At 43.9% G+C, this 14,452-nt stretch overlaps 1 long non-coding RNA gene across 1 annotated transcript in view; it reads right to left on the reverse strand.

The window, feature by feature from the left end:
- Nucleotides 1-14,452, reverse strand: part of LOC137636774 (uncharacterized) — a 53,180-nt gene that overhangs the window by 14,411 nt on the left and 24,317 nt on the right. The window contains exon 4 of the long non-coding RNA XR_011043214.1: nucleotides 7,455-7,592. This is a non-coding gene — a long non-coding RNA (uncharacterized lncRNA). The remainder of the gene's footprint in view (nucleotides 1-7,454; nucleotides 7,593-14,452) is intronic.

A 14,452-nucleotide genomic window follows, 5' to 3' on the forward strand; every position in this document is an offset into this window, starting at 1 on the left:
TTTCCCTTGATAACATCAGCAAAGGGTCTAGAGTACTTCGGTTCTTCCTAAAACCAAACTGTCTGTTAGATAAAAGATTTTTTGATTCTAGATACCACACAAGTCTGTTGTTGATCATTCTCTCAAATAGTTTGCATATGCAACTGGTCAAGGATATGGGCCTATAACTAGATGGCAGTTCTGGGTCTTTACCAGACTTGTGGCCTGGAATTACAATTGAAGTATGCCAGGAATCAGGAGATGTATGGGAAGCCCATAGACCATTAAAGGTTTCTAATAAAAATTCCTTGGTATCCACTGGAAGATGTGATATCATTTCATACCGGATGCCATCCTCACCTGGGGCAGTTAAAGAAGAGCTAGAGATAGCATTTTGCATCTCCTCCATACTAAAAGGCAGGTTAAAAGCTTCAGTATTTGAAGAAGCAGGAGGAACAACAAATGTTGATGCTCTAATTTGTTGAAATGCTGGGGAATAGTTGTCAGCACTTGATACATGGGCAAAGTGCTTAGCAAGAACCTCTGCTACATCTTTGGGGTCAGATATATATCTATTATTTTCCCTTAATATTGGTAGAGGCTTAGGGACGAATTTACCTTGAAGTTTTCTAATCTTGTCCCATATTTCCTTTGAAGGAGTTTTGGTATTAATATTCGATATATATTTCTTCCAAGATGCTCTCTTTGCTTTTTTAAAAATTCTTTTTTGTTTGGCACAGGCTCTGAGATATGCTATTTTATCTGCTAAATAGTTTGTTCTCAAGTATCTTCTGAAGCAAGTTCGGGTCACTTTTCTTGCGTTGGCACATTCTTTACTCCACCAAGGAACTACAGAGCAATGAGGTAAACCGCATGTTTTAGGTATAAACTTGCTCGCATTATCATCAATAATATTTTCAAGATGTTGATAGGCATGCACTGGAGATATAAATTCATCATACTCTTTATCGGTGTGTGAACAGTTTTCATAAGCTGCCCAGTCTGCCTCATCTACAGTGATACCTCGGTACTCGACCATAATCCGTTCGAGATCCGTGTTCGACCTCCGATTTGTTCGAGTACCGAATTTTTTTTCCCCATAAGAAATAATGGTATATATTCTATTCCGTTCCCAAGCACTCGAACAGGCCCAAAATATTAATAAAACGTGTACCTAAACAACAATAATTATCTAAATGTGTATGAAATTGGTCAGAAAATCCTATAAAACAATTTTAAACCATTTACTGTACTAAAATAAAACAATTTTAAACCATTTTCTGTACTGTAGTGAACATACCTTTGAGCAGCGGTTCGATGGCATACAGGGATGGATGTGGAGAGGATGGAAGGGGGAGGTTACTGCTTGGAAGGAGAGTCCCCTTCCATGATGTGGCGGGGTAGTTCTCCTTCAGGAGTTGTTTCTCTCTCCAATGAAAGGGTGGGCAGATCTATTTCAGGGGTTTCTTCTCTTCTTTGGAGGAGAAACAGGCTTTGATGTAGCAGCTTTCTTTTCTTTTGTGAAAAACTGGTCTATTGTTAATTGTTTCTTCCTCCTCTGCAGTATTCTTCGAAAATGATACATGACACTATCATTAAACATATGCACTGCCCGGTTTGCTACTGCAATTTCTGGGTGGTATTTTTCAGCAAAAGCCTGCACATCTGCCCACTTGGAACAAATTTCATTGATGAGAGAACTTGGAACATCCTCCCTTACCTCATCCTCTTCTGAAGATTCCTGCTCCACAATCAGATCCTGCTGCTGTTGTTGTTGCAGGTGCAACAATTCCTCCACAGTCAACTCGGTAGAATGGCTTTCTACAAGCTCATCAATATCATCCTTGTCGACCTCAAGCCCCAAACTCCTGCCCATGACAACAATTTCCTCAACGACATCAGTGTCATCAGAAATTACAGGGGTAGCAGTGCTTGGACCCGCCTCTGGTTGGAAACCTTCAAACTCCCTCTCTGTGACACATGATGGCCACAGCTTACGCCAGGCAGAGTTCAATGTCCTATAGGTCACACCTCGCCAAGCTTGGTCAATCATGTTAACAGAGTTGAGGATGCTGAAGTGTTCCTTCCAGAATTCCTTTAGGGTCAACTTCGTGTCACTGGTCACTTCAAAACACTTTCTGAAAAGGGCCTTGGTATAGAGTTTTTTGAAGTTTGAAATGACCTGTTGGTCCATGGGCTGGAGTATGGGAGTAGTATTGGGGGGCAAGAATTTGATTTTGATAAAGCTGTATTCTTCTTTCAAGTCATCCTCGAGACCTGGAGGATGTGCAGGAGCATTGTCCATAACCAGAAGACATTTCATTGGCAAGCTCTTTTCAATGAGGTAAGCCTTAACCTGGGGGGCAAACACTTCGTTTATCCACTCAGTAAAGAATTGTCTTGTGACCCAAGATTTAGTGTTCGAGCGCCACATAACTGGTAGTGCACTTTTACAAATATTATTTCGTTTGAACACCCGGGGGTTGTCCGAGTGGTACACTAACAAGGGTTTGATCTTGCAATCGCCACTTGCATTTGCACACAGCAACAATGTTAGCCTATCTTTCATTGGCTTGTGACCTGGCATCTTCGTCTCGTCCTTGGTAATGTACGTATTGGCTGGCATTTTCTTCCAAAATAACCCAGTCTCATCACAATTAAAGACTTGTTGTGCGATCAAATTTTGTTCATTTATGTACCGATCGAATTCCCCCACGTATTTATCGGCTGCAATTTGATCCGAACTAGCTGCCTCCCCATGCCTAGTAACACGATGAATACCTGTTCTATTACGAAACTTTTCAAACCAACCCCTGCTCGCTTTAAATGTAAATGAATCACTTTCACTGGTACTCGGACTTTTCTTCACTAATTCTTCATAGATATGCAACGCTTTTTCACAAATGAACGCTTCACTAACACTTTCCCCGGCCAACTGTTTTTCTTTAATAAATATTAAAAGCAACTTTTCCATCTCCTCAATCACTTGTGGCCTTTGCTTAGTTACCGCCGTAACTCCCGTTGCAACATTCGCCTTCTTAATCATTTCTTTATGCTTTAAAAACGTAGAAATGGTCGACTTCGCCATTCCGTATTCTACCGCTAAATCGGACACTCGTACACCATTCTCATATTTCGCTATAATTTCCTTCTTCAACTCGATCGTTGTTCGCACTGTTTTCCTCTTCTCCTTCCCCTTAACACTCATTACTTTCTTGGGACTCATTATGAAAGCTAAAAAAGCAATTAAAAGCACTGAAAATCACTAAATCACAACGAATGCTGATCGCGCGTTGTCTGAGTGACGCTCTCGAGAGAACTGATGCTTCCCGAACAAGCGAGAGTGGCCGAGATGGCGCGATCATCACAAAGCCCATGCGGTCGTCACGTGTTCGGCTGGTCGAGTACCGAATTTTTGGTCGAGCACCGCAGCAAAAATTTCTCGAAAATTTTGGTCGAACTCCGAATTGTTCGAGTATAGAGTCGTTCGACTACCGAGGTATCACTGTATCTTCCATTTTGGTGGACACTGAGAAGGAAGATTATGGACATAATTTAACATTATTGGCCAATGGTCACTGCCATGTAGGTGTTCATTTACTGACCAAAGGTAGTCCAATCGAATGGATGAGGAACAGATTGACAAATCAATGGGTGATGTAGAGTTGTGGAATACATCATACCTAGTTGGAAAACCATCATTCATTAGTATTACATCATTGTTGTCGATTAATTCTTCAACAAGATTACCCCATCTATCGCACACATTTCCACCCCATAAAGTATGCTTTGCATTAAAATCACCCATTAAAATAAAAGGGGCAGGAAGCTGATTGATCAGGTCTTGGAGGTCAGAAAGTCTAAGCCTTCTTGGATTACCAGCATGATCTAAGAGGAAAAGTTCTAAGGATGGTTCAATATATAGCGAGCATAAAGTAATTTTTTTTCTGATATGAGTTCTAACTGCACATGCCTGTAGTGGTGTATTGAGTGGGATTGTCTCAAATTTTACAGATTTGTGAATAATAAAACCTGTACCACCTTGAGCTCTTGCAGCTTGCAAAGGAGGGGATCTACAAAAATGATAATTGAGTCCAGGATTAAATGGTTTGTCACTGATCTTGGTTTCCTGTAGGCAAATTACCTTCGTGTCTGAGTCCCTGGTTAAAGTTTTTATTTGCTCAATGCTAGTACTTAGACCTCTGCAATTCCACTGGATGATAGACATTATCTTTTGTTATTATTTTTCTTTGTCTCATTTGTCTTTTGGGACTTTTCAGATGAAGCCATGTAAGGCCTGGAGATGGAAGGCTTTACTAGGCCACCACTCTTCTTTTCTTTCTTTCTAGGATCTTTATAAGAGTCAACCTTAGGATCATGAGCAGTAGGGCACTTACCTGACTTAGATGAAGGTGAGGATGATGGGGACCTTTTCCTCTTTGGAAGATCTTGTTTTCCAATCTCCATCAAATCAGGTAGAGATTCTGCCTGAGACAATTCATTTAAGGTGGTGGAAGCCACATTGGCTTCCTTGGAGGATTGTGCTAGAACTTCAACAGTTCGAGCACTTAACCCAGAAGGCTGGGCTACTACCTCTAGGGGAGATGCTCCTATTGGTGACAATACTTTTGGTGTGTTGGAAACCATATTGACCTCTTTGGAGGTTTGTGCTCTGGCTTTTATAGGCTGAGCACTTGACCCAGATGGCTGGGCTACTACCACTAAGGGAGATGCACCTGACGGGCCAGGTGCTACTACTGGTCCCCCTGTGGTAGTAAGGGGTAGTGGATTATAATCTTTTGTTGGCATCTTAACCGCGCGAGCAAAATTAAGTTGCTGATTGAGTAAATGCTTTGCATAACCTACACTTATATGTTCAGCATTTGCTTTCAAGATTGCAGCTTCTTTCTTGTATTCTCTACATCTTTTATCATTTGATTTATGATGATCTTTACAGTTTGCACAGGTTGTATCTTTGTTGCATTGGCCATGTTCTAACAAAAAACAGTTAATACAGATCTTCGTATTATTGCAGTACCGGGAAGGGTGACCGTACTTGAAACAATTAAAGCATTGTAAAGGCCTAGGTTTATATTCTCGAACACGTACTCTTTCATTCTCAATAATTATATGATCTGGTATAACAGGGGTTTCAAATGTTAAAACTACCATGCTTGTTTGAGGGATCTTACTTACTTTCCAAACATTAGCAGGACACATGTCCAGAATTTCTGGTTCTGAAAATTCATATAGATCTTTATCAAAAACTACTCCTTTACCATAGCTGAAGCTCATATGTGGTTTAATATCTTTAATAGGATCAATTTCTGCAATCTTCTTGCCACAAAGCATGTGAGCTTGAGTATCTGATTTTGCATTAATCAAAACAGATTGCTTACCGTATCTACTAATATCCTTACTTTTAATTAAACCAACTTTTTTTTTGTATAAATTTACTAATCTTATAATAGTTATAATTATCTATCTTCCCAGATGCAATTATCCATGTTGGGGGCTTGGGGGTTCTTACTTCTGGAAGTCTATGCTCTATTTCTTTTTCCATCCATTCTTCTGGTTTATATACCTCTAGGTGTCTTGGTGCTTTATCACATAGAGCCCCAGAAATCAAACAATTGTCAATTTTTATGCTCTCTAAATTCTTATTTGCTTCTAAAGCAATCTCAAAACTTGAAAATGATACCCAAGCTTCCCAAAAGCCTTTACTACCATTAAGCTCCATTAAAATTTCTTTGATTGCCCCAAATCTACAGAAGGCTTCATAAATTATGTCATAGCTACAACCAATTGGTATGTTTTTTAAGTGGAGAATTTTCAGATTTTTTGTTGGATCTGGTAATGAGCCAGAACCAGAGAGTAAAGTATTACTGTTATTACAAGAATCATTTTCCACCAGTGCCGATAAATTGTCTTTAACTACACTGGTCAGAGAAGTATTGTTGGAGTCCTTTTTATTGCCGAGGTTGTCAACAGAGCTTTCCCTATTTAAACAAGCAGAAGTCGTCAACGGTGTCTGGGGTTCGCCATTTGATCCAGGGGTACGGGGAATATTAAGTTTACTCATTAATTATTTTTTTAGGGGGAGGGAAGGGGTCATAATAACAATGAAAAAAAAACAATGGAAAAAAATAAAGTTTAAGGGAGAGAAAAAATTAAGACTGTCTGAAATTCCAAAGAAGACACCGTTAGCCTTTCCTGGAATTAATTTCTCCACCAATGACACCTGTGAAAGCTGCTTACCAAATGTCCACTCCCTACCCTACCACAAAGGGATGGTACCACTATGATTAGAGTGGCTCAAGTGTATGCCAAACCCGCTTGATGGGACTGAGAGCAATTCAAGAATACAATCATCCCCACTCTAATCATAGTGGCAGGCAAACCGGACAGAATGCCGAGAGTCCTATCTCTATGAAATCGCCAACCCCTGGAATCCGAAGGCCAAATTTCCTACGAGATAGTTCCGCGTGCCAGTATGGGAATACTGACACTCCTAGGTGTCCAAACATTTTCAGGCAGTTGGCAAGACCACCACAGCTCCCACAATTGATTTTGAAATAAAAACCGATCATGGATACAATGTCTCCTCTAAAAAACCTGGACAGTGAAATGGGTAAGAGAGTTTTGACAGCAAGGTTGGAGACAGCTGATAATTATGAAGGAGGAATAAGCAATAAGAGGTAATAGAAAAAGAATGAGAGAAATTTAGAGTCAAACTGAGGAAAAGAAATTCCCCAGTTCGAGAGCCCTCTTGCCCGTCACAAGCCTTCAGCACGAGAATGATATGCCGTGCTGAAGCCCAATGACTTCATCAAGGCATTCTCTCGTTAAGAGGGCGTTGACGATAGACAGAGGATCGGAAGAAGAGGCCTTGGGATTTTCTCTCTTCAAAGAAGCCTTTGAAGGAGAAATATCCCTTTTGGACTTCTTCCAGCGCTGGGCAAACCTCTCCCACTGGGAGGTAGACCACTCCCTACACTCACCGCATACATTACCCCTATCACACCGTTGGCCCCTACAATGAGGACACAAGGTGTGAGGATCTGTGTCGACCGCCGACATAAAAGTCCCACAAGGGCGGTCAGGTAAACCAGGATACGTACGCATTATTAATAGAGGCCAACTTCACACACACTGTAGAAAAAGAGAAAGCAAAAACAGATTAATGGCAGTCAAGTGAGGGTGAGAGCAGACACGTCTGTTCATCACCCGAGCCAAAAGCAAAGTGAAGTATTCACAGGTGTGTGCGAGGGGGGGGTGTTAGCAAGCTACCCCTCCCTACCCCCGCAAACTAGCGTTGGGTAAGTAAACCCTCGTTAAAATTCTAATGGTTCGTCATTTCAGCTACGCCGAAGTAATAACCCATATTAAATAGCGTGGTTTGTATTTCAGTTACGGAACAAAGATTTTTCCCTTAAATTTCTAGAAAATCCCCAGGTCATTTCCATTTTACCTACCAGCCATCAAACATCAAACTAAGGACAGCGTCTTTCTCTGGTGACGAGGGGACCAAGATGAAGCCCAAGGCTCCGATTGGACTGGAAATAGCTGGACACACATCTGGGGTGCCGTGAGATGCCCATCTTCCACAAGATCTGCAAAAAGAAGAAATAAACAGTACAGAAGGTCCTTAACCTTACAAATTTAATAGGTTACATAATGCTGTTTGTGAGTGAAATGTTAAATTTTGACCTAGGGTAAGCCTAACCTGAAACCCAAGACTATGATTTTCTGATAGAAAGGTCAACAAATAGTCAGGTTTCATATGAAATAGTTATCAGGTTACTAAAAATTTTGTTTCATTACAGTATTTCTTAATCTTACCATTATTATTATTACTATAATTATTATTTTTACTTGCTAAGCTACAATCCTAGTTGGAAAAGCAGAATGCTACAAGCCCAGGGGCTCCAACAGGTAAAAAAGCCCCGTGAAGAAAGGAAACAAGGAATAATAAAGGGATTTTGACGTAGGAAAAATCTATTTCTGGGCGAGGGACCTGTGCCGCCCAGTGAATAAGCTCCATTTAAGCACTTATTCTTAGGTAATTTACTGCTAAATATACCAGAGAAAAAATGTAAAGGAGTGCTAGGTTAACTAGCTCGCTCACCTATTGGTGTCGGTATAAAATTGGGCGTATATTCCAGAGGTCCCGCACTATTTAGATTAATCCACGACAGAGAACCCCAATAGAGGAGAGCCGTTCAACCTCACTCGGTACTACTACAATGCATCCGCTCAGAACCCAACTCCTTAGCACCCAAAGTTTGGGGACTCCAAGGGAGAGGAGCTGGGAGGGTTCACTGGGCGGCACAGGTCCCTCGCCCAGAAATAGATTTTTCCTACGTCAAAATCCCTTTTCTGGGCTCGAACCTGTGCCGCCCAGTGAATCTATACAAGAGAAAAATGTCACCAAACTTGCAAAATAAAGGAAAAAACATAAGCGTAAGAGAAATACAGGATGCTTTAATCAGAGATGAGTACCAAAAAACAATTATAAGGGTATCTTAAATATGAACATAAATCCAATAAGGTAGGTATAATAATGCCGTGAGTGATAATATATACAGATACTCAGGAGCATAAAATTTACAAATATAATAACAGTATTCAGGTGCGAGACCAACGAATACAATAGGGTATAAATGAGGCAGGTAAGAGGGAGAGATAAAGAGTAACTACGCTCCCTGCGGCTACTGTAGAAAATTTTAGGGCTTCCAAATGTTTAAGGTAGTGTTTCTTGAACACTGACGGTGATTTCCACCCTGTATACCTGGAAAGGTCTGTAAAATTCATGTGGTGAAAGAAGTTCACCGAGGTGGCAACCGCCCTGATATCATGTGCAAGAGGAAAAGAGTCAGGGTTAGCTTGTTTAATAAAATACAAAATTTGTTGCCTGATCCCTTTAATAGTAATGGTACCGCCTTGTTCTCTAACGAATAGAGGCCCCGAGGAGTTAGAGGAGGTCCGGGATAGATAAGACCTAAGAGTAGTGACAGGGCACAGCGACGGATCTTGCGTGAGGGGAACAATTTTCCAGGAGGTCCATCTGTTTTGAGGGTCTTCATTCTTAGCCAAAAAGAATTTGTTAGGAGAAAGAAGGACCTCTCCTGAAGGCAGAAAGTCAATATGACCCGGGTCTCTCGACAAGGCTGCCAATTCAGAAATTCTTGCCCCGGAAGCCAAGCTCACTAGGAAAAGTGTTTTCCTGAGAAGGGGCATGTAATCACAAGAACTGTTAATGGTATCAGAAGCCAATTTGAGTACGTCATTAAGGAACCAGGTCACCGGGGTAGGACGAGTAACCGGTTTCAGTCTGGCACAAGCTTTCGGAATTGAAGCTAACAAAGAGTCGGTTAAGTCTATGTTAAAACCCACTAGGAAGATCTTTTTCAGAGCCGATTTAATAGTGGTGATAGTATTGGCTGCCAGACCTGATTCTAATAAAGATCTAAAGAAAGTGACTGTAAGGTTCAAGTTCATACAGTTCACGTCTGAGTCTATTAAAAATTTTGCCAACTTTTTAACTGCAGAGTCATACTGACGGATGGTGGAATCCCGTTTATCTGATTCTAGGAACAAGGTGTTTTGAGGATCAATATTGGCACCATGCATAGCCGCAAACTTCATAAAGTCCATAAAGTTAGGGCGCTCTGAATGTTTGAGAAAGCGTACACAACGCGTGTTTGTACTATCTGAGACAGAACCGGATTGGGTATCGGGTGAGGGTATAGTCTCAACTCCCACAGGAGAGGATACCAGTTGCTCTTGGGCCAGTTGGGTGCGACCAAGGCTACTTGTCCCTTGAAGGATCTCAGTTTGTCTAGAACTTTCAGCAAAAGATTCACCGGGGGAAAGAGATAAATCTTTTCCCAGTTGTCCCAATTCTGTGACATGGCGTCTGTGGCGTAAGCCTGAGGGTCTAGATTGGGAGCCACATATACTCTCAATTTGTGGTTGGATTCCGTGGCGAAGAGGTCCACTTGGAGACCGGGAACCTGAGAGAGAATCCACCGAAATGACTTTAGATCGAGTGACCATTCCGATTCTAGAGGGGAGGTCCGGGACAGGGCGTCTGCCACTACATTCCGGACTCCCGCCAGGTGGACAGCTGAAAGATGCCAACGGTTCGAGGCTGCTAGGGAGAATATGGCTACTAGAACATGGTTCAGAGGCCCTGACTTTGACCCGCCTCTGTTGAGGCAGCGGACCACCACTTCGCTGTCGAGGACCAGACGAAGGTGTTGTTTCTTGGGAAGAGCGAGACGTTTCAGGGTTAGAAGAACTGCCATGGCCTCTAGCACATTGATGTGAAAATGGCGGAACAAGGGAGTCCAAAGACCTTGAACTTTCTTGAGCTGAGAATAGCCGCCCCAACCTGATAGGGATGCGTCTGTGTGAATGATTAATTCCGGGGGCGGAAATCGAAGGGGAACTGACTTTGACAGACTGTTTGCTCTTGTCCAAGGAAGAAGTCTTTCCCGTAGAATGGGAGGAAGGCGGACTTTCCTGTCCCGGAGCTTCCGGTTCGCCCTCGAACGCCAGACACGATTGATATCTTTCAATTTTGCCTTCAGAAGAAGATCCGTCACTGAGGCAAACTGAAGGGACCCCAGAATCTTCTCTTGAAGCCGTCTGGAACTTACTTTGTCTTTGAGAAAGCGTTTGGTGTTTCTTGCAATCTCTAACCTCTTGGGTCTGGGAAGACACAGAGTATGAGATATAAGATCCCATTGCAGGCCGAGCCATTGGAACTTCGATTTTGGAAGAAGACGGGACTTCTTGAAGTTGATCTGGAAGCCTAGAGATTGAAGATAATGGATGACTTTGTGAGTGGCTTTTAGGCAATTTTGGGAGGTGTCTGACCAAATGAGCCAGTCGTCCAGATAGGCTACTACTTGAATCCCTTGATTCCTGAGTTCCTGAACAGCGACTTCTGCTAGCTTTGTGAAGATCCTTGGGGCAATGTTGAGCCCGAAAGGCATCACCTTGAAGGAGTAACTTTTGTCCCCTAAGCGAAAGCCTAGGTACGGACGGAAGTGTCTCGCTATCGGGACGTGATAGTAGGCGTCTGTAAGATCGATAGAGGTGGTGACGGCCCCACGGGGAAGTAAGGTCCGCACCTGCGAGACGGTAAGCATTCGAAACTTGTCGCATTGAATGGACAAGTTGAGAAGGGATAGATCTAGAATCACTCTTCTCTTGTCTGAATCCTTCTTCGGGACACTGAACAGCCGACCTTGAAACTTCAGATGTTTCGTTTCTTGTATGGCATTCTTTTGTAAAAGTTCCTGGACAAATTCGACCAGGTCCGGAGTGGAATGTTGACGAAATTTGTTCGGAGGAGGAGGTCCTTGAATCCAACTCCACCCTAGTCCCTTGGAGATGATACTGAACGCCCAGGGACTGAACCTCCATTTGTTGCGGAAGGCATAGAGCCTCCCCCCTACCTGCTGCACCTCAGTATTGGTTTGAGGAGTTGCCTCCACGTCCGCCTCGGAAGTTCTTTCCTCTGCGAAAGGCTCTTCCCCTGCCTTTGTTCTGGTTAGAGCCACGGTGGTAGCCTCTACCTCTACCATAACTCTGGGAAGAGCTATGAGCCTCGTAGGACTGGTTAAAGGCAGGGGAAGTGGCGGAGGCACCAGAAAGCTGGCTCTTAGGTAGCAGAACGGTGACATAGTCATCCGAAGGAGCCCGAGAGGTGGAAGGCTGTGCAGAGGCAACAGAAGATGGAGGAAGAGGCAGCCGGAAGTTGGATGAAGCACTCTGTTGTTGCCTGAACTGGGTGGAGGTATATGGTCTAAGCTTCTTCCTACCCCGGGCTTGATAATTTGCGGGGTCATACTTGCGTTTAGGGGTCAAACCCCAACGGGCTTTAAGGCTCTGATTAACCCTAGTGGCCTCCGCCAAGACTTCCTCTACGAGATCCTCGGGGAAGAGATTTGAACCCCAACAGGAGGACCGGATGAGTTTATTAGGTTCATGCCTAATCGTCGCCTCAGCTAGAACATGCTTGCGACATCTGCGTTTAGCAGTAGCAAAGTCATATAAGTCATAATATAACGACTGTAGCGTAGCCTTGTTGAGAGACTTAAAAATACTCTCCGTATCGTAAGTCAAGGCTATCGACTCCGTGGATGTGGCCAGGTTTAGAGTACGGCCCACACGTAGGCGGGAATCATATTCCTGTTTAATGAGAGATTCCGGGAGACGGGGAAGCTTCTCACTAAACAAGACTGAGGCACAGTCTGCTGCAAGCTTGCCGGAGGTAAAGGTGGTATGGACGTTGTCCCAACACTCAATACCTGAGGGAAGAAGGAGGGAGATTGGATCCACCTCTCGGATGGGAGGCAATGGCTTCTCCTCCAGAGCATATTGAAAGGCAAGCTCTGCCACCTTATTGACGCATGGAGTCAAGGTGGTCTTGTCCATTAAGAACATCGTAAAGGAGCTTTTATGAGGCGTCAGCATGGTGTTAGTGCAGCCGATGTCATTCAAAAATCTGGCCCAAACAGATTGGGCTTGCTCCTTCGGGAAGATGACCGTCTCTTTGGGGACCTTGTCTAATCGGACTAAAGCTTCCTCGGTAAGTCTGGCATAACCATGAAATGGAAATGCCAGACCCGGAGGAAAGAATTCAAAGTCCTCTAGAGGGCGAGTGCCAAGGCCCTCCAGAGTCAACATTCCGTCTGAGAACGGGGAATGAAGAGCCATCCGCCAGGGGTTGTTCTTGGCAAACGGCGGGAGCTTAGAGGCATCCGGTATGAGAGAGCTTTGGACTCTCTCCGGAGCTCCTTGCTCTAAAGCCCCAATTCTCTGACCGAAGTTAGAGAACATCGTGTCCATCCTCGACTGCATCTCCGAAACCAACTTTTCCTGCATCTCCGACACGATGCGAAGCATAGCTGATTCGGAAAGGCCCGGGCTAGCAGCAGGAGGGGCGGAAGGAACTCCCGGGTCGTGAGACTTAGAGGAGGAACCAGAGGTCTTTGAAGACGGGTTCGTACCATGTTTAGAGCCATGAGAAGTCTTGTGAGGCTTGCGAGCTTTGGGTAAGGTCCTTGAAGTAGACTTATCCTTAGGGGGAACCGGGTATGAACGTTGAGACGAATCACGGTCCCCAGAAAATCCAAGAAAGGAAGAGCGATCAGAAGAAGAAGAAAGAGCGGGGCTGAGGATAGGAATCTCAGCGCCGGACACACCTGCCTCACTTACCACCCTACCTGTATCCGGCTCGTCTAGCAACATTGGTTCGACGTCCAGGTTCATGGAGGCAACATTGTCCTCCAGACCTCCGGGGGCGTCCGATGGATCTTGCTCTGGGTCGATGAGACCCGTTATAGTGGCATCAATGTGGGCAATGATGGGAGCTGCCACATGCCTAGCCACAGCAGCTGAAGACTTGGCGTTGGGGTAAACCATGGTGCAGTAGTCCTCAGATAGGACGTACGGCCGCTTAGACTTTACATTCCGGGCAAAACCACCAACCCACACCTTCAGTGTGGCCCGAGCCGCAGACTTTTGCTCCGGGGATGCCTGAAATAATAGTGGGAATTATAAAAGGGAAACTCCCAATGGTCCTTCAAGATCATAGATATCTTACTAATAGTAAATAAAATAAGAAGGCAATATAGCCAACGGGACTCACCGAGTCAGAACCAAGGGTAGTGATGAGGTCGAAGCAAATCACACAGTTATCCGGGTGCCATACCACAACGTCTTCCAGTTGAACCCCACAAGGGGCGTGAGATCGGCAGACGGAGTGGCCACAAGGCTGGTGCAGAACAGCTGCACAGGCCGGCGTCAGACAATGCACCATCTGTAAAAAGAATAGTATATGAGAAACTGTAATTCTCTTAATTAGGGGCGGGTCTGGAGGACCCGGGCCTAACATAGGTCTAACACAAGATTAGAGCCTAACTGTACTATTCTATAAGTGGCCTAACATAGGTCTAACACAAGAATAGAGTTTAACTGTACTATTCTTTTAAGTAGGGCCTAACATAGGTCTAACACAAGATTAGACTGTAAAAAATAAAATAAATTTTTTTTTTTTTTTTTTTTTTTTCTTAGGGGCGGGTCCGGAGGACCCGGGCCTAACATAGGTCTAACGCAAGGTTAGAGCTTAACTATAATATTCTTACATAGGGGCGGGACCGGGGGTCCCGGGCCTAAACATAAGTCTAACTTGAAACTAAAGTATAGCCATCCATTCCGGTCAAGCCGGGAGCATAAAAAAGGATGCAAAAACAAGGAATTAAGACACATAGTGTCTGATTTCCCGGGGTGGGGTAGACCCCGGGCCGGGAAATAAAGGTATATTCAATACCAATTCCTTTAGGGACTCCGGGGTAGTGATCTGTCATATATAATCATCATAGGAAATGTTATAAAATAATAGGGGGGCGGAACTGTAACTAAGAACTGCCAATCGAACCCGGAGGGTTTCGTATAA

The sequence above is a fragment of the Palaemon carinicauda genome, unplaced genomic scaffold (assembly GCF_036898095.1).
Source record: "Palaemon carinicauda isolate YSFRI2023 unplaced genomic scaffold, ASM3689809v2 scaffold386, whole genome shotgun sequence".
In the NCBI taxonomy this organism is placed as follows: domain Eukaryota; kingdom Metazoa; phylum Arthropoda; class Malacostraca; order Decapoda; family Palaemonidae; genus Palaemon; species Palaemon carinicauda.